The sequence below is a fragment of the Tenrec ecaudatus genome, chromosome 3 (genome assembly GCF_050624435.1).
Source record: "Tenrec ecaudatus isolate mTenEca1 chromosome 3, mTenEca1.hap1, whole genome shotgun sequence".
In the NCBI taxonomy this organism is placed as follows: Eukaryota; Metazoa; Chordata; class Mammalia; order Afrosoricida; family Tenrecidae; genus Tenrec; species Tenrec ecaudatus.
In genome coordinates this window covers 140,981,536-141,001,045 of record NC_134532.1, presented here as the reverse complement: position 1 = coordinate 141,001,045, position 19,510 = coordinate 140,981,536, and positions in this window count along the sequence as shown.

Below are 19,510 nucleotides of genomic sequence, written 5' to 3'. Positions count from 1 at the left end.
TCTCCCTGCAGGGACCCAGGACAGTGCCTTTCTTGTGGGTGGCTAGGTGCTACACAACACGCATGAAAGAGTATAGGAAGCACGTTTACTGTTTACCCAGCCCAGGGACAGAAGGCCCTGAGAAGGAGGAGAAACGGGGACAAGCAGGCTCTGTCTCCGCCTTTGTGGTCAGGAATGTCTCAGGCCCAAGTCTTCCGAGCAGGTGGTTCAGAGGGGGATCCGGAGGCTTTCCCTGCTAAATTCTGGAGATATAATGGTAGGAAATAAGAATGTTCAGGAACCTTAAGCTCACAATGTTTAATTGGGAAGTAATTAAAATACAATATAAAAGAAACAAAAGCACAAGCAAGACTAGAGAATACTCAACATTGGCAGGTTTTAAAGCATGAATAAGTGCCGCTAGCTTTGTAAGGATGATGGAGATGCTGAAGTCAGAGTTGAAGAAGTAGGTGCAAATGAACGAATATCTAAAACAAACACCTGGAGGAGATGGGAAACTACCCATCAATGACCCAGAAAGAGAGGATGGAGACAGGCTCAGAGGAGCTTTTAGGAGAAGAGTATGGGTTTTCAGGGATGTAACTAATTGTGTTGATAGTAGAAAGGACATGATGTCAAGGCTATTTTTATCTCTGGGTCTTGAGTTTCTTTAGGAAATAAAAAAAGTTTTCAGCCATATGTGTGAGAGAAGAGGATTTAGAGTGCTTGAGAAGCTCATCAAAATTGTAATAGTTACTGAAGATTGGAGAGAGAATATTGACCAAAGATGACCCCCCCCAAAAAATCAATGTGAAGTAAGGGACGCCTAGGAGAGATTTGAAGTAATTAACTTCTTAATGACACCAACAATACAGCTGGGCAGTTTTCTCCTAGGTTGTTACCCTCTTGAGTATAAGTGCAAAAGAAAAAGGACGACAGCCTTAATACAAAGTTAAATGGTTGTAGCCCAGGTGGACATAATGCAGTAGGAACGGTGTAAACACAGGGATATGGAAGGTGGAGGTTCTGGTGAAAGAGAAATTCTAGTGACAGATCATAGGGTTGAGTCTAAGAGCAGGTGGGAGGAGGACTCTGTGATGGATGTGGACGTAATCCACTCGCCTCCCTCAAGAACCCATTACAGGCACATACTAGACTGACAGCTCCACTTGCTGAAGCCATGCTTCCCCCAAGCTGCCCCAGCCAATGCTTGAGGACAGCAGGAACATTGGGGCTGTGTTGAGTCAGTTCTGCCTAACACAAGATTCCACCAGTAAGCAGCTTTGGCTTGTGGACTTTCCAAAGACCTGACCATAAGTTTCTCAAAACCATGTTGCAGTTGAAGCCCCTCCTGCTCAGTCCTTCCTTCCTTTGATTGGTGGCAGACCTACATGGGGGTGCAACAGCCAGCCCTCCTTGTTTGTTCTTGCTCCTAACTAACTTACAGGCATGTCTCCCAATAAGTCTCTTGTATATCTAATTCCATGCCAGTGTCTGTCTTTTAAAGGACCCCAAATGATACAATTCTTATACATAAGGGTGGGGTCAAAAGGATGAAGAGACTTGATTTGATGTTTCCCTGCAGTGGAAGAATAGATGTAGAAGGAGCGCAAGCAGGGTCACTGCAAAGGTTAGTGGTTAACGTCCGAGAGCAGTACTTTAGAACATCATAGACTAGAGGTCAAGGGGTAGAGGAATAACAAGGCCAGAGAGTGACTATGTGAATTGGTGGCTGAAGTAGAGTAGACATACAAGTTGATGATAGGGCAGAACTACAGGGTAAGAAGGTTAGTTGTCCAATTATTATTTTCTCCTCTTCTTACTGATAAAATTCTGATTTTATTTAGAACATCATCATGTTACAGGACTGAACATTTCAATCTTGTAGCTCAAAGACCACAACTTCCAGCATTCTTGGCTCTTAGGGTTAACCAAAAACATATAAACAGAAATCATGGTGTACGTATAAGATGTGGCAGTCATTTAATCTGCTGTCAATTTGAGACTTAAAGTGAAGGGGTGGAGTTTAGCCTGTCAATCAGGTCACAGCTTGATGACCTCATTTGGAACCACTAAGGAGATAAATAGATCGCTCGAGGTGGGACACTGGCACACTCCCAGCGAGACATTCCTGCTGACAAGACATATGGAGCTACACTAGAGCCTTGGAACCGAAGGAGTCATGTAGAGACCCCTGCCAGCACTGAGATGCTTCCACTGCCACTGGATCCACAAGAATTTCCATCCACTGGCCTGCATTCAGAGTCATTGCATATATTGCGTGAGTCTGAAGAGGACTTTATAGACTGGTATCAGACATATGGGCTAATATGGGATTTATGGCCTTGGACTGGACTGGGTTGGGATGTTTTCTTAATACACTATTACTCTTTGATATAAAGTTCTCTATTACACACACAAATGTCTATGAAATTGTTTCTCTAGTCTACCTGGACTAACACATAAGGGAATTATCTTTTTAACAGTTTTATTGGCATGTAATTCACATATCATACAATTCAGTAATTCAATCATATTAGGAAGGATTATACAATCGTCACATTTAATTTTAGAATTTCCTTCTTTATGGTACTCATTGTTATTAGCTCTCAATTTCCTGCCAACCTCCCCTGCCATACCCCCAAGAAACCATTAATACAGCTACTGTCTCTATAGATTTACCTATCCTGAATTTCATATGCAGGAAAACATACAAAATTAACCAAAAACCCCAACAACGTTTTGTTTTACATTGTTATTGTAGGGAACTTCTTTAAGTGAACAATCGCTTGGGAGATGCATAAAGGTACTTTCCTTCTTTCAGTCTTTCAGCTGTTTTCATCCATGCTGCTCTTAGATGCTGTCAAGTTGGTTCTTGCACAAAAACGAAATACTACCCCATTCTGCACCATTCTTATCATTGTCATTTTGAGCCCATTGCTATGACCCTTAAGTCAATCATCTCCTCGAGGCTCTTCCTCTTTTGTTGTGACCCTCTACTTTACCAACCATAATGTCCTTTTCCAGGGGTTTGTCTCCCCTGACAACCTGTCCAAAGTATATGCGATGAAGTCTTGCCATCCTGGCTTCTAATGAGCATTTAGCCTGTACTTCTTCCAGGAAGCCGAGAGATGGGAAGAACCACTGTAAGATGAAAAGGAAGGCCAGGATTGTGGAGCAGAGACAGTCTCTGACAAAATGATTGTATGCCTGACCCAGCGAGCTTTGAGACTTTTATATGAGAGACCTCTATATTAATTAGGTCATTCTTCTAGCCATATATATGTACTAAAAACAAACAAAAAAGCAAAGCCACTGTCAAGTTGATTCCAAACCCATAGCAACCCTGTATAAGATTTCTAAGACTTATAAGAACAGACAACCTCATCTTGCTCCTGCCTAATTCTAACACAGATAAGTTATTTATATGGCTATAACCATCCCCTAGTGTGGTAGTTACATAATTTGAGGATTAAGAGTGTAGGGGTGGAGTCTAGCCTGTCAATCCAGAGATAGCCAATGAAGCCTCTGTGTGGGCATGGCCCTCTCCTGAGAATTCTGGGAACTCCTGTATTTTCTTCCTTGGAGGCAGGAGACACTCACTCTCTCTCTCCTCCCTCCCTGGAGACACTCTACTGACAAGACACATGGCACCAAGCTGAGAGACTCCATTTCCTGTGAGGAGAAGCCACGTGAACATACCCTGATGCGGCCCTGGGAACTAGAGGAGCCATATGGAGACCCCTGCCAGCATTGGATTTCTTAAGACGCCACTACATCCAAAGACCTTCTACCCACTAGCCTGCAATCATCCTGCATTCAGTGTCATTACATGTGTTTCATGAGTCTGAAGAGGATTGTATAGATTGGTATCAGACATATGGGCTAATATGGGATTTATGGGCTTAGACTGGACTGGGTTGGGATGCTTTCTTAATATACAATTACCCTTTATATAAAACTCTCCCTTATGCACATTTGCGTGTTTATGAATTTGTTTCTAGTCTAGTCTACCCAGACTAACACACCTGGCAATCGGAGTGGAGACAAAGTATCTGAGGAGGATGGCAAAGTGTATGAGGGGAATGGCATGGAGGCTAAACAACACGAAGAGGGAAATGGTGGCTCTGTAAATGTGTCCATGTTGAGGGAGAGGAAGCAAAAGAGTATAGGTGCTTGCATGCAAAAGAGTATAGGTGTTTGCATACCCTCAAAGGGAGAACTAGCAACGTCTGTTTCCTGTGGGAGCTGTGGAACACCAAATGCACAGAGGAGCCAGAGGAGATACAGCTCAAGAAAATAGTGGGAGGAGAAGAGGGAATGAGGTGAAGAATAGAGGCATAGAAAGACTAACGAGGTAATAGAAACAGGAAAGGAAAAAAAAGGCCTGTACCAATTTTTTAACCACTGATAGAATTTTGTGTAGGAGCCCTGGTGGCATAGTGGGTTGTTAACTGCAAGGTCAGCCGTTCAAAACACCAGCTGTTTCTAGGGAGAAAGATGAGGCTTTCTGCTCCAGGAAAGATTCGCAATCTCAGAAGCCCACAGAGGGCAGTTTTGCCCTGTCCTGCAGGGTCCCTATGAGTTAGCATAGACTCTGTGGCAGCAAGTAAGAGTTCTATGTAATGCCAGACCCAGGACTGGGAAGGAGAGGGAGGTGGGAGAGAATGCAGGGCCATTCGACCCAGATCTAGAGCTTGAAGGGATTCATTTTTGCCACTGCTCAGAGACAAATTTGTACAAGGCCGGAAAAACAATCCTAGTCACAAATGCTAGAGCAGACTCAAGCTAGATCCATGGGGCTGGGATCCAATCCAAAGGTTGGAAGTCAGATCCGAGGTAAAAGACCTCGGAATCTCAAAGCTACATGGAGGAAAGAAATCCATTGTCACTGCAACTTACACAGACCCTCTATGACAGGGTAACACTGGGCCAGAGGGTGTTTGAGGCTGTAATCTTTACGGAAGCTGGTTGCCTCTTCTCTATCCAAGTTCAAACCACCAACGAAGTGTGAGTGGCCCGACCCTGAACTCCCTGCAGCACCAGAGCTGCTGACCTGCAGAGTGCTGGGGAAGGAGGGTTTACCCCGTGTCTTGAAACTGTGGTGTGGATCTATACATAAGAAATCACTTGCTAATCCAACAACTTCTACATTTGTCATTCAGTGTCCTTGATGACATTCTGTTCTGTAACCATTACTCAATCATTCTATCATCACTAACAAAAACTCAGGGCCCTTAAGCAATCAATGCCCCTTTCTCCCTCCCTTCTGTCCCAGCTATCCACGTTGGTCTCTGTGAATTTGTCTATTTCAAATAAGTGAGGTCATCCTGTATTTATCTTTTTTGTGACTGGCTTATTTCAAGGAGTGACTAATTTTCTGCCTTCTCGTTTCCTTCTGCCCCACAAGCAAGCACAAATCTACGGATTTGGGAATAGGGGACCCTATTCATTTATTACATGAAAGAAAAAACAAATACCAGGTATGATAGGAATGAATTTGAAGATTTTTTTAATGTCCAAGAATATCTCAGCCATACATTGCCTTTCTCCATCTCCTTCCCTCCCTAAAAATGCTGCGTGAGCTATAGGACCACATTCTCATCTGATAGTAGGTGCATTTTTGCTCGTGAGACAGAATTCTTGGAATTAGAGCTGTCCTAGAAAATGTAGGCAGTAGGTTCAAGTTCTCTGTGACATATTCACTTTTTATAAGAAAGCTAATCTTGTTTGTGGAATTGTTTGTCTATCGTCTATCATCCCATCTTGAGAGAATTAGGGAAAAAATGTGTTTTCATTGTTAGGAGCCAGCATGTGAATTGCAACTCACAGCAATCCCATGGGACAGTTTTGCAAAACTAAGATAAAAAATAACTAACCTAGATATTTCCCCCAAATGCCTTAGACACCACATGCCCTACCCTGAGTAACTCAGAACCATTTGCCTCTGAACATAAAAATCCAAACCCATTGCCACAGAGTCGACATGAGAACTCAGCCAAACCCGTCCCACTGCCACTGAGTCTCTTCCAACGCATAGCGACCGCTCACAGCAGCTCTATTACAGAAGGGCCCCACAGCTTCTACCCGGCTGGGGTGCAGTGGTAAAGATGCTCCCATGCTAACCAGGAGGTCAGTGGTTAGAACCCACCAGCTGCTCTGTGGGAAGAGATGTGGTGAGGTATTCCTCCATCAGAACATCAAAACCCAAACCCACTGCCATCTAGTTGGTTCTGACTCGCAGAAACCCTGCAGGACAGAGGCGAATAGTCTCAGCGGGTTTCCAGTGTCATGACCATTGGAAGCAGACTGTCCCATGTCTCTCCTGCAGTGGCTGGTTGATGCTCAGAGCCAACCTTTTGGTTTGCAGCTTAACCAAGAAGCTACCAGAACTCCTTGATCTGCTTGCTTAAGCTTTTCATGATAGCACAGCTCAGACCTGGGGAAAAAACAGAAAAGACAACAGACCCAGCTCCCAGGCAGTGCAAAGTCTGGATCCCGGGGTTAATGGGTAGACTTAGGACCTTTCTGATGCTATTCTTGCTTCGCTGCTTCAATGACTTTGAACAATCTCTTCCAATTGATTAGGATTAAATGTACTTTTCTAAGGTCCTATTGAGAAAACCCAGCAGCAGCCAGGGGCCTGCACCTCCCATCACTGCCACCTTCTATTCTCCACAGTCTAGTAGCCTCTTTGTCTCACCCAAGCTCTGTCATCAGAGGCTCCCTTACAAAAGCCCGGAGGAGAGAGGCAGGGAGTGTGGGTGTAGAAGATGAGCTAATGCTACTGGGGAAGTGGGAGGGACAAAGGGTTTCATTGCACACCCCCACATCCATTGGGCAGAACAACCAGCCCTGCCCACAAAAATAACTTGTCGTCAGTAGGTGCCACAGAGGTGATTTTGACTCATAGTGACCCCATGTGACAGAGTACGACTGACTGTACTCTGTAATATTTTTGGATAGGAACACTGGTGGTGATGGCATTTAGGCATTGGCTGCTAACTGCCAGGTGTGTGGTCCAGACCCACCAGCCACCGGGGAAATGAAGCTCTCTGCTCCTGTTAAGATTTCCAGTCCCAGAAAGTCTATGGAGGGACCAACTGATTGGCAGCAGGTCTGGGGAATCTGCAGAAGCAGATCACTGTATCTTTTTCACCACAGAGCGGCCGGTGGATTCTCACTGCCTGCCTTCAGTTAGCAGCCTGGCACCTAGCCTTGACAACACTCGGGCTCCATGGGCGCCAAGTGAACCCACGTGAGCACACGTTCCTTCAAAGAACAGCAAGGTCAGCTTAGGGGACACTGAGTTTATGTTAATGGCGGTGGAAAGTGTTGGAGCAGGTTAACAAGAATGGCTGCACTATATGAAGACTGTAGTTAAGGGCACTCAACTGTAAGAGTGAAAATTATTGACACGATGTGTACTTTGTTCTGTATATTTTTCAACACACACACACACACACAGAATATCAAGATATATCCATCAAGGGCCTCCTACGGGAGAGATCGCTCTCTTTCTCACTGCTATTGAGTCCATGCTGACTCATAGGGACCCTGTAGGACAGGGCAGAACTGCCCCTGTCAGTGTCTGAGACTGTTTACTCTTAATGGGAGTAGAAAGCCCAGGGAAGAGACTACGGAGCCTTACTGCAGGTACATGACAGTTGGGATCTCTAGGAAGCAGCTGCTGGCACACAGTAGGCGTGAAACAGAATCTCCGCTTTCTTGGCATGGGGAGGATGAAGGGTATGAAGCAGGTAGAGTCTATGGAAAAAGAGAAGCCCTGACAAAAGAAGTACTCAGCTGCTAAACAAAAGGCTGTTGGTTCAAACCCATCCAATTTCTATGAGAGGGGCGGTGTGGGGTGTCCTGGTGATCTACTCGCCTAAAGATGATATGAAAACCAATCTAAACTGCCACCAAGTAGATTCTGACTCAGAGTGACCCTATGTAGGGTTTCTGAAACTGTTCGCCATAAGAGCCACCAGCCTCATCTTTCTGCCAAGGAGCAGCTGGTGGATTTGAACCATCAGTCTTATAGTTACTAGTAGTAAAACACCCCCCCAGGGTCACCAGTGCTCCTTACAGCTTAGAAAACAGGAAAGGGCAGTTGTCACTGTGAATCCAAACCAACTGAAAGCCCTCCACCATCCCCTACCCTACCCCCCACTGCCCCAAATGCTAATGAGGGGATAAAAAAGGGAGGAGGCAGAATCAGGCAGGGAGAGCCTCCGTTTGATGTAAGTCTGACCTATGGGAAAGAGATGAGGAAAGAGGTAGCATTGGGCAGGTAGAGTCTGGAGAGAGATAGGTGTGACCAAGTCCCAGCCAATCTAACAGGAAGCTCGGGAGCAGAGATTGCTACACAGCAGAGTCCCTCCCTGGGCAGAGTTCGCCACGTCCGGTAGCCGCTCATGCTCAGTCATGGGCTAGGGCTGTCCAAGAAGAGAAAACCTGTTGCTGTCCTTCAATTCCAACTCACGGCGCCCTCTTGTGCTACAGAGTACAACTGGGACCCATAGGGTTTCTCCACTGCGCTCTTTCAGAAGTAGAATGGCCGGCCTCTATGCTGTGCTCTCAAGGTGGGTTTGAACCACTAACCTTTGAAAACAAGTTTATGTTTAACAGTTGCACGATTCACCTAGCATATATTTCAAGAGTTCGATCACATTCCATAGAGTTGTGCCGCCCTCGCCACAGTCCATTCCGGAACGCTTCTTCCTTGTCCTCATTGTGGTCAGGGACCCATTTCCTGCCAGCCTCCCCTGCCACGTCTCTTGGAATCTGTCGATCCAGTTGTTTCGCTCCAAGCAGTGGTTCTCAATCTTCTTCACGCCGCGACCCTTTCATACAGTTCCTCATTGTGTGATGACCCCCCACCATAAAATTATTTCCATGACTACTTCACCACTGTCATTTTGCTACTGTTATGAATCGGGCGACCCCTGTGAAAGGGTCATTCACCCCCCCAAAGGGGTCGCGACCCACAGGTTGAGAACCATCTCTACAGTTACCTATCCTCTTCTCCCGTTGCCACCAAGTTGAGGCTTACTTACAGTGACTCTATGGGACAGGGTAGAACTGCCCTTGAGTTTCTGAGACTGTAACTGGTTATGGGAGTAGAAAGTCCCATTTTTCTCCTGCACAGCTGGCTGGTGGTTTCGAACTACTGTCATTGGTGAATCACAGCCCCTTGCACAACCACTATGCCAAAACACCAAACAGCCCAACGACAGTGACAGAACGAAACAGAGAAGAATTTCAGTCAAAAAAAAGCAGAAAATATTTTTAAAGGGCATAAAGAAAAAACTGGAACAGTTGCACACTGGCTCATGAGGAAGATCAAAGTGGCCCTAAGCCACCTTTGGATGAGTAGCTGAGTGCCTGATCATTTGCACCACCCCAAACAACAACGAGGAGGAAAGTAGGCAGAAGAAAAAGAAGATATTTTTAAAATCCTTTTATTGGGGGCTCTTGCAGCTCTTATCACAATCCATACATCAGTTGTATCAAGCATATTTCTTTGTACATAGGTTGCCATCATCATTTTCTAAACATTACTTTCTATTTGAGCCCTAGGTATCAGCTCCTCGTTTTTCCCTCCCTCTCCCACCTCCCACCCTCGTGACCCCTTGATAAATTATAAGTTAGTATTGTTTTCATATTTTACACAGACCGCTGTCTTCCTTCACCCACGTTTCTGTTGTTCATCCCCCTGGGGGGTGGGGGGTTATGCGTCGATCATTTTGATCGGTTTCCTCTTCCTCCCCTCCTCCCCTTACCTTCCCCCTACCCTCCTGGTATCATTACTCCCTTTTTTTTTTTTTACTGAGGGGTTTATCTGACCTGGATTCCATATGTTGTGAGCTCTTATCTGTACCAGTGTATTTGCTCTGATCTCGCCAGAACTGAAAGGCAGGAGATTTTAAAGAGTAGAAGCAATCAGCTTACTGCAAGTTTTCTGTTGAAAGATCTGTTTTCATTTTCAATTGAGGTCTTTCACTGTTTTACTTTTCCATTATTATTTTGTTTATTTTGGTTTTGCTTGTATGTTTTTCTATATATGTATAGATAAATCTATAGAGACAATAACTTAATGGTTTTTGGGGGGTATGGCAGGGGAGGTTGGGGAGAAATGGGGAGCTAATAACAATGAGTACAAGAAAGAAGAAATTGTCTAAAATTGATTGTGGTGATGATTGTACAGCCCTTTTTAATATAATTAAATTATTGAGTTGTATGATATTTGAATTATACATCAACAAGACTATTAAAAGAGAAAAGAAAGGCTATTTTAAGGGCTTAGTGTAAGTAAATTAGAAAAAATAAACAAATCACACCTATCGATTCAATTCTGACTTATAGAGATCCTAATCTAGGGTTTGCGAGACTGTCATTCTTTATGGGAGCAGACAGCTTCATGCTTTTCTCCCTCAGAGTGGCTGATGGGTTTGCACTGCTGGGCTAGCATGTGACTGTGAACTGTGGGCACAACCTGGAGACCGAGTTATGAGCCTGTCGGTGTCGTCAGATATCCCTTCCTGCCAGGGCTCGGTGCTATGCAGAGGACAAGAGGGCCGCGCACTTGGCATCGTGGTCCCCCTTGTCACTCCCGAGCAAGGGTTTATCTGTCAGCTCACTGTCCTAGACTGACTGGGGCATGGATCTTGTGATGTTATTTCACAGCCGCAGGAAACGTTCATGCTGCTTCCGAGGAGTGGACAATGCGAGGAAAATTCCTTTTGTCAAAAAGCAGTTAAGTTGCCTTTTAAAGGAAGCAAACAGGCCCCAGACCTGCTGGAGCTGAATCAGAATCTGGCAGATGGTTGCTCTCCTAACTCAGTTTGATTGAGCGAGACATTTGATGTGAACTCCTGTTAAAGGGAAACATGCCTTACATGGTCTTGATGATGCTTGGACTATTTTGAGGAAAAGGATGTAACTTGTTTGGTCTATAACCCCGATTCCCTGCTTCTTCACCTCCAATCTAGTAATCCAGGATGAAATTCTTAAATGAAGGGCCACAACTTATTAAGACACTTATTTTTTCTGGTCTTCAAGAGGAATTGTGGGAAATCTCCAAAGGTTGTGATTGGATTGGCACAATTGGGTGGGAGGTGGGGAAGGTCTGATTCTTTTCCAAGGGAATTTGTCCCCCACCCACCCACTCACATGGTAAAAACAGGTAACGAAACATCTGCCAATTCCACACGCAGAGTTCGGTGACACTGATGACACTCACCATGTGTGCAACCATTACCACTCTTTCCTAATCAGTCAACTGCCCTTAATCGAGTGGTGCAGTGGTTACAAGCTGGGCTGCTACCTACAGAGTCAGCAGTTCGAATCCACCAGCCACCTCTTGGGAGAAAGACTGGGCTTTCCACTCCCTTAAAGAGTTACAGTCTCGGAAACTCACAGGGCCATTCCACCCTTTGTGTTGGGTCACTGTGAGTCAGCATCAACTGGATGAGAGCGAGTCTTATTTTGTTTTTATTGATCTAATGCCCCTAAGCAGCAACTCCCTCTTCCCCTCCCTCTCACCCTGTTGCCCACTTGGTAGCTACACACTTACCTATTTGGTTTTTGGTTTTGGTTTTTACACTGACCTATTTGTATAAATGGGATCATGCAGCATTTGTCCTTTGTGACTGACTTGTTTCACTCAGGTTTCCTTCTTGAGAGTCAGAACAAGACCTCTGTATTAGTCTGGGTACTTTAAAGAAACAAATCCACAAAAACTCATGTATAAGAGAGTCTTATATGAAGGTTAACTGTGCATCAAGAAAACATCCCAACCCAGGGCTGCCCAAGCCCACAAGTCCAACATTAACCCATCAACCCATATGTCCAAAACCAATCCACAAAGTCCTCCTCCATCTCACAAAACAGATACAATGATGCCGACTGCAGGAGGAAAGCCTAGTCAGTGAATGTGTAAGCATCTCAGCACTGGCAGGGGTCTTCACACAGATGCTCCAGCACTCAGGGCTGCATCGGGGTAGGTCCATGTGGCTTCTCCTCCGGGATGTCTTGCAGGAAGTTAGCCTTGCCAGCTAAACTCAGGGAACTGGCTAAGGCAGCTACACCCTGGTTCGACCATCAGAGAGCAAGAGACCCGAGAACTAGAAAGGCGAGGCTCACCAAGCCATTTATCTCTCTGCCTTTCAATTAACCCCACATGTGTTTATCGGCCAGGTTGGCATAAAAACTTTAACTGTATTAATCTACCCCTTGCCAACTTGGCACCTGTACATAATTCTTTATCCTCACAATTGCAATTAAGTAACACCTACACTTTAATCCTGTGAATAAGTTCCCCCACCTATGAAAGTTTGTAAGCCAACTACTTCATGCCTTTATCCCCCCAATTTTGGGTATCCAATTTCTATACTGCCCACTTACATTAACCCAGTGTTTTGAGGAGACAATCATATTTTCCGACATGAAGAAATCTTTATTCCAGTTGGAACCTTGTGAAGTCTGCATCCATAAGCAAAGTCAAATCTGGAAAGACCATCCATAAAGTCAGCAACAATATGCATCAGTTCACAGGCTCAAAAATCTCCATCTGGCCTGGTTCTGGTCAACTCAATGTGGGCTGCCTCACTCAGCCTCCACAGGGTGCCCATTGGTCATCTTGCCTTTAGACCATGGGCTCTCACCAATGCTCAACAAACCTAGCCCCCTCGTGCTAGGTCATCAACTTTAGACCAGTCAACCCACTCTCATCTTCTCTTTTTCCTGTAAACCAAGTCCACGTGTGTCAGTGGCCAAACTCAATCCTTTTCTTCATTGCTGCATTTAACTGTATCAACCTCTGTGCTTAGCCCATGTCTTCCTATTGTTCCCGGAACGGTCTAAGGAATTGACTCACATTCCTCAGTAAAATCCCATTGACTGTTATAAAGAAAGGCAAAACATTCTGTAGGGCCGTTTGCCGTTGGGAGCTGAGATGGTATTGGGTAGCTCAGTCATCCCGCTCCGTAGAATCACAGCCTTGCTTGCCTACGAGGAATGAGTATAATGCAGGCCTCAGACAAAGTCCCAGGAAGGGTGGGTGGGGGGGAGGGGAGATAAACCACCAGCTGAGAGAAGGCATTTCTTGCCTTTGTTTTCTGACATATTGTCTGGGATTTGAAAATGTCGACATTTCCTGAGGGTAAGTCAAGAAGTATGGCTGCTAGATTTCCTGTTCCTATAACTGAAAGAAACCACAAGCATTGATTGCCATCAAATCGATTCTGATGCGTGAAGATGCTCGGGAACAGGGTAGAACTTCCCCTGTGGGTTCCCGAAAGGTAGCTCGCTATGGGAGAAGTGAGCCTCATCTTCCTTTCCGCTGTGGGTTAAACTGCTGGCCTGGCAGTTGGCAGCACACTGTGGGACCCCCATGTTGCCAGAGTTCCATTTTCTATGCATGTATGCATAGTTTATTCCGAACAAACTCGTGGGTTTAAACATGCCTCTCTGGTCAGGGAGAGGCTGCAGAAGAAGTTCCCGCAGTAACACACTTGTCTTACTCTCTTTAAAGTGCCTTCAAAGAGAAAAGGTCCAATCAAAGAAGTAGCTTCAGAACTACAGTTCTGGGGCAGTTAAATTCAAGACAGAGAGGTCAGCACTCTGTGATGGCTGTTTTCTGGGATCGCAATGGGGTCATCTTGATAAACTCTCCTGAAGGACAAACGATGATGCTGGGGGCTTATGAAGAAGAAGTTTTAAGAAAATTGAAAACTGGGCTCATGAGGAACAGGTCAGAAAGTTGTGCTGAGGAATTGTTTTCCCCATCTTGACGGGCACCTGCTCTTTCTCCACAGGGAGCAAGGGCTCTCCTACAAGAATTCTATTGGGAAACCTTCCTCTACCCACCCTATAGTTCTGGTCTTAACTCTTCAGACTTTTGTTCTCAAAAGTCAAAGAATATTTACAAGTAACATGAGTTGAGTCGCCCTAGGATAACACAAGGAGCCCTGGTAGCATAGTATGCACTGGGCTGCTAACCTCAAGGTCAGCAGTTTGAAACCACTAGTTACTCTATGAGAGAAAGATGAGGCTTTAAAGAGTTACAGTTGGGGAGTCACCACAATGTGAGGAACCATATGAAAGGGCCAGGGCATTAGGAAGGTAGAGAACCACTGCTGTGTTTAGACCTCTATAAATGCCTTTGCCTTTTGGTTCTTTCCTAGGTCTATTTCCTTTTATTTTCCTCTTGCCCCACTATCATGTTCAGCCTTCATTTGGGTTACAGTAATTTCTCTCGGTTACATTACCCTTGATCAAGCCCTACCAGCCACCCTACACCCTCCTTGCCATTGATTTAGATCACTTGTTCCCTTGTCCCTGGGTTTGTTAACACCCACTTCCTTTTCCTCACCTCCCCCTGTCCCACGTCCCACCAGAACCATCAGTCCCGTTGTTTTCTCCTCCACATTGTTTATCCCGCCTATCTTATCTGGATAGGCCTGCAAAGATAATAATATGCACAAAAAACAAGCCAGAGAAAAACAAAGCAACAAAACAACAACAAAACCAAGGGCACAAAAAGAAAAGCCTGTACATAGTTCAAGGTCTGTTTGTTGACCTTTAGGAATGTTTTCCAGTCCAGTCTGATGGGATGCCATGCCCTGGCCTCACAGTCTATTTTTGGTATTCCCTGGTGACTTAATTGATCTGCTCTCCTTGCTGTTCTGTTACATGCCCTTAGTGTTTTACCTCAGTGTGGTGGGGTCAGATCAGGCACGATTTCCACACTGTGTCTCCAGTGTTGTCCCCTGTAGGGTTATGGGTCACTGAGGGATGTCATGTCTGGTAGTGGGGCCAGCCATGTGATCCAGAACACTTTGTTCTATTAAACTGGCATTCCATGATGCTCACCTTCCCAACAATAGTGCTGAAGACAAAGTGGGTGCATAAGCAAATGTGGTAAAGAAAGCTGATGGTGCCTGGCTATTAAAAGATATAGCATCTGAGGTCTTAGAGGCTTGAAAATAAACAAGCTGCCATCTAGCTGAGAAACAACAAAGGCCAGATGGAAGAAGCACACTAGCCTGTGTAATCAAGAGGTGCTAAAGGGATCAGTTATCAGGCATAAAAGAACAAAAATCATATCATTATGAGGGGAGTGCAGAGTGGAGACTCAAAGCCCATCTGTAAGTAACTGGACATCCCCTTAAAGGAGGATCTCGGGGAGGAGACTAGTCAGGGTGCAGTATAGCAACAATGAAACACAGCTTTCCTCTAGTTCTTTAATGCTTCCTCCCTCCCACTATCATGATCCCAATTCTACCTTACAAATCTGGCTAGACCAGAGGATATACACTGGTACAGATAGGAACTGGAAACACAGGGAATCCAGGACAGATAAACCCCTCAGGACCAAAAATGAGAGTAGTGATACCAGGAGGGCAAGGGGAAGGTGGGGTAAAAAAGGGGAAACTGATCACAAGGATCTACATATAGTCCCCTCCCTGGGGGGTGGACAAAAGAAAAGTGGGTAAAGGGAGGCTTCGACAGTGTAAGACATGACAAAGTAATAACAACTTATAAATTATCAAGTGTTCGTGAGGCGGTGGGGTGGAGAGGGAGGGGGAAAATGAGCTGATGGCAAATATTTTGAGAATGATGATGGCAACAAATGTACAAATGTGCTTGACACAATGGATGTTTGTATGGATTGTGATAAGAGTTGTATGCGCCCCCAATAAAATGATTTCTAAAAGAAAAAAAGTCACAGTTCCGTAAATTCACAGATGCAGCTTCACCCTGTCCTATAGGATGGCCCTCCATGAGCTCAGATGCCAGACAATGTGAGGACGGCACCAGACTGGGCGTGTATCTGTTGTACAATGTGCTGCAATGGGTCGGAACCAATTCGACGGCACCTAACAACACAAAAAAGGGTCCCCGAGAACCGGAATGGCCTCCGGGGCGGTGAGAGAGAGGATGCCAACTTGCTGTTTTCATGGGTGCACATCAATGAATGCACCACTTCTTCTTTTTCAAGAGTTTGCAACAACTCTTCAAGGAAGGGTTTAGGAGATTGGAAGTCCTGCCTTCAGAAGTGGATAATTCTAGATGGAGGATTTGTCAAAAAGCAATAACTTCACCTTTTTGCATTTTTTGCTTAAGTGGGGTTTCTATGATTTTGTAGCACTGAATTTTACCTATCTTCATATATAGAGACATATATATCCAGAGATATATAGTTTTCTATAGAATAATGGCAATCAACCAATCAACAAAGAAATCCACTGAGACCCGATACGACAGAGTAGCTTGGTGGGATTTCTGAGACTGTGAATCTTTCTGAGAGGCAATCTAAAAGGAGGCTTTCTGTTTATCCACACTTCCTTGTTTTTCTTCTTAGCTTAATGTGATTATGGTAGCTTAGCGGAACCACAGGGTTTCCATATTTAATATTCATAAAGTAGATGGCCAGTGAAAACAAGAGAAACCAAACCTTCAATGAGATGCATTGATACAATAGCCACAACAATGAATGTCAACATACCAATGGCCATGCAGATGGTACAGGCCTGGACAATGAGTCTAGGAGGACTTAGTGGTCACTAATAATGGCAGTGGTGATATGTCAGAGAGAACATGTGCTTTTCACAATGCACACTGGAGGGAGGAGTGTCTTGCATCCCTCACAGCATATGTGCTTCTGAATAGTTGCTGAAGAATTGTATCAGTTGAGGCATATTTTCAAAGCCTGTATATATAGAGAAACCTGTACTATACTTGTGTGTAAATTTGAGAATTGCCTTCTAATTTAATAACTTTTATAAGTTGGATTATCAGATCAATCTCTTTCTGAAAGTAGGGCCTACTTGTATAAATAAACAGTGACAGCTCAACACATAGTTCCTGAGGTCCTGCTAGGTGGTAAATCCTTTGCTGGGAGTTCAGGGCATAACTGCCTGCCTGCTGCCTGCATTTAACAGGGAAAGCAAAGGAAAGAGTTTACAAAACTACCAGAAAGTGAATTACTCCTTGGTATGGCTCCTCTATTCAAAGTCTTTGTAACGTCCACCAAATGACTGGGTTGGAGCATGAAAATAAGGTGTAAAGGTTTCTAACTCAAGGATAGGTCAGCTCAGCTTGCCATTCAGCCGGCTAAAAAGAGAGTCACTGCAGAAGCTGGAGGGGAGAACCTCAAGATCGTCAAGAAAGGTGAGCCACCAGCAGGACAAGTGCAAGGTCCCTAGCTGACATGGTGGAGCCAGCAGTGGCTGAAACCTCAAGACTGTGAAAGCATGCTGAGACCATGAGACGGCAGCAGACCTCCTGGTCAGTGGAACAAGTAAAGTTGAGTGTCTACGATGGGCGGCTAGTTTGCAGAGTGAGGTGCCCTTTGGGCACTTATTGGCACTGAAAGAGCTTTATAACACCTGCCTTAGCAAGGTAGAGGCCATAGGACCACATGGCACCCGCCTTGGTGGGTATGCAGTTGGATTCCCCTTCTCCCTAGTGCAGAGCTAGAGGAGGTCACCCTGGCCCCACATCAGTTTTTAAAAAGAAGAGGCACAGCCATGCTGTCTTGCAGCACACGGCATTCATTCATTCATTCATCCACACGATCCTTATTAAGCACTTCCCACCTGCCAGGCTCTGTTCTGGGGGCTAGAAACAAAATCCATTGGTGAGTATGCCCACATAGTCTACATGTCTACATGCCCACATAGTCTACATGTCTACATGTCTACATGCCCACATAGTCTACATGCCCACATAGTCTACATGTCTATATGTCTACATGCCCACATAGTCTACATGTCTATATGTCTACATGCCCACATAGTCTACATGTTTACATAGTACATGCCTCTTAAATGCTAGTTGCAAATTAATTCTTACAGTTTTATAGATGCAACTTTAAGAGACTAAGGACTTGAGCCACGTGTGGCCAAAGACTAGTTGCAGTTTGAAAATAATCAGACAAAACTAGTTGTAGTTTGGAAAATACTGTTCTGATGACATGAGTTTTGAGTGGGAGGGTGTTAAGGGGTGAATTGTATTCTCCCAAATACATCTCCAAAGGTGACATACCTGCAGATAGTTCCAAATAAGAAATCGGGCTTTCTTATGCAAATGAGGCCATATCAGTGTAGGTTTTGTCCTAAACCCAATCACTTCTGAGTCATAAGGAGCAGCATAGAAACACAGACAAGAAATCGATACCATGGCAGATTCCCAAGGCACTGAGGAACTTTGGGCTCTGGAAGCTGAAAGAAGCAGGGTTACTTTCAAAAGAGTAATTATATTTTCACACCTCTTCAAGCTGTCCTATTTCCTTTCCTCTTTTTTAAGTGGCAGTGCTAAATTTACACCAAGTGGAAACCAGTAGATTTTCACAACCATCAAAGGCTTTGTATCAATCAGGTAACCAAGACAGGTTTGCTGGGAAAGTTTTACTTCTCTCTCTCAGATTTTCTTATCCTCAGCCTCGTTCTTCCATGGAGTGCAGAATTCTGGCAGCCAAACATTATGGCACTTGATGGGTTAGTGACCTTATGTTGAAACAAGTCACTGTTTCCAAGTATTTTAATGTTTCAACTTCCTGGACACCACAATGATTACTTTTGAAGCTCTCTTAAATACACACTTAAAAAGCAAAGCAAAACAAGTCCAAACACTAGATTATTTAGAAATATCTAGCCGTGTAAACAATATCCCATAAATTATATCTCAGGATTATTTCTCCATCTTCAGTTGTTTACATAAAAGTGAACTTCTTAGGGCCATCTTCCTGAACAATATCCTGTGGCCTTGAGCCTAGTCCTTTTGTTTCTTTTATAGGGATACAAAACCAGGGTAGTTTTCAATCAGCATCTTTCAATTTGGGAATGCACAATCTTTTCCTTAGCTTACTGGCTATTGGAATCCTAAATCCTTATACTTGCAGACATTTCCAAAAAGGAAAGTGGGATTTCTCTGCTTCAGAATGTGGGATCTGAGAAGGGACCTAAGCAATCATTTGTTGTTGTTTTGTTGTTGCTGTGTTAGGAATCAATTGCAGTAGGTCTCACATACTGTATATGTTTTTCGTAAGCTGTCTGGTTCTCAATAAAGTAACAATCTAAAGACCTCCAGGTCATGTTGGTGTGAGCAAAGGTCTACATTGAAATGGTCTGGCCCAAACCATTGACCATGATGGTCAACTGACTTCTGACAACGATGCTAAGGCCATAGGATAGGGAAAGAAGAGTCTCTAATAAACAGTTCTGGGGAAACCAGATTTCCACATGCAGAAAAATGAAACAGGACCCATACCTGCCTCACACTACACAGAAAAACAAATTCAAATTGGATTATTGTTATTAGTTGCTGTGAAGACAATTCCAACTTTTAGCGACCCTATATACACAGAATAAAACACTGCCAGCCCTATGCCACCTTCACAACTCTTGTTATGTCTGCGCCCATTGTTGCAACCACTGTGTCAATCCTTCTCCTGGAGCGTCTTCCTCTTTTTTCTGACCTTCTACTTTACCAAGCAGGATGTCTTTGTCCGGATCGGGTCTCT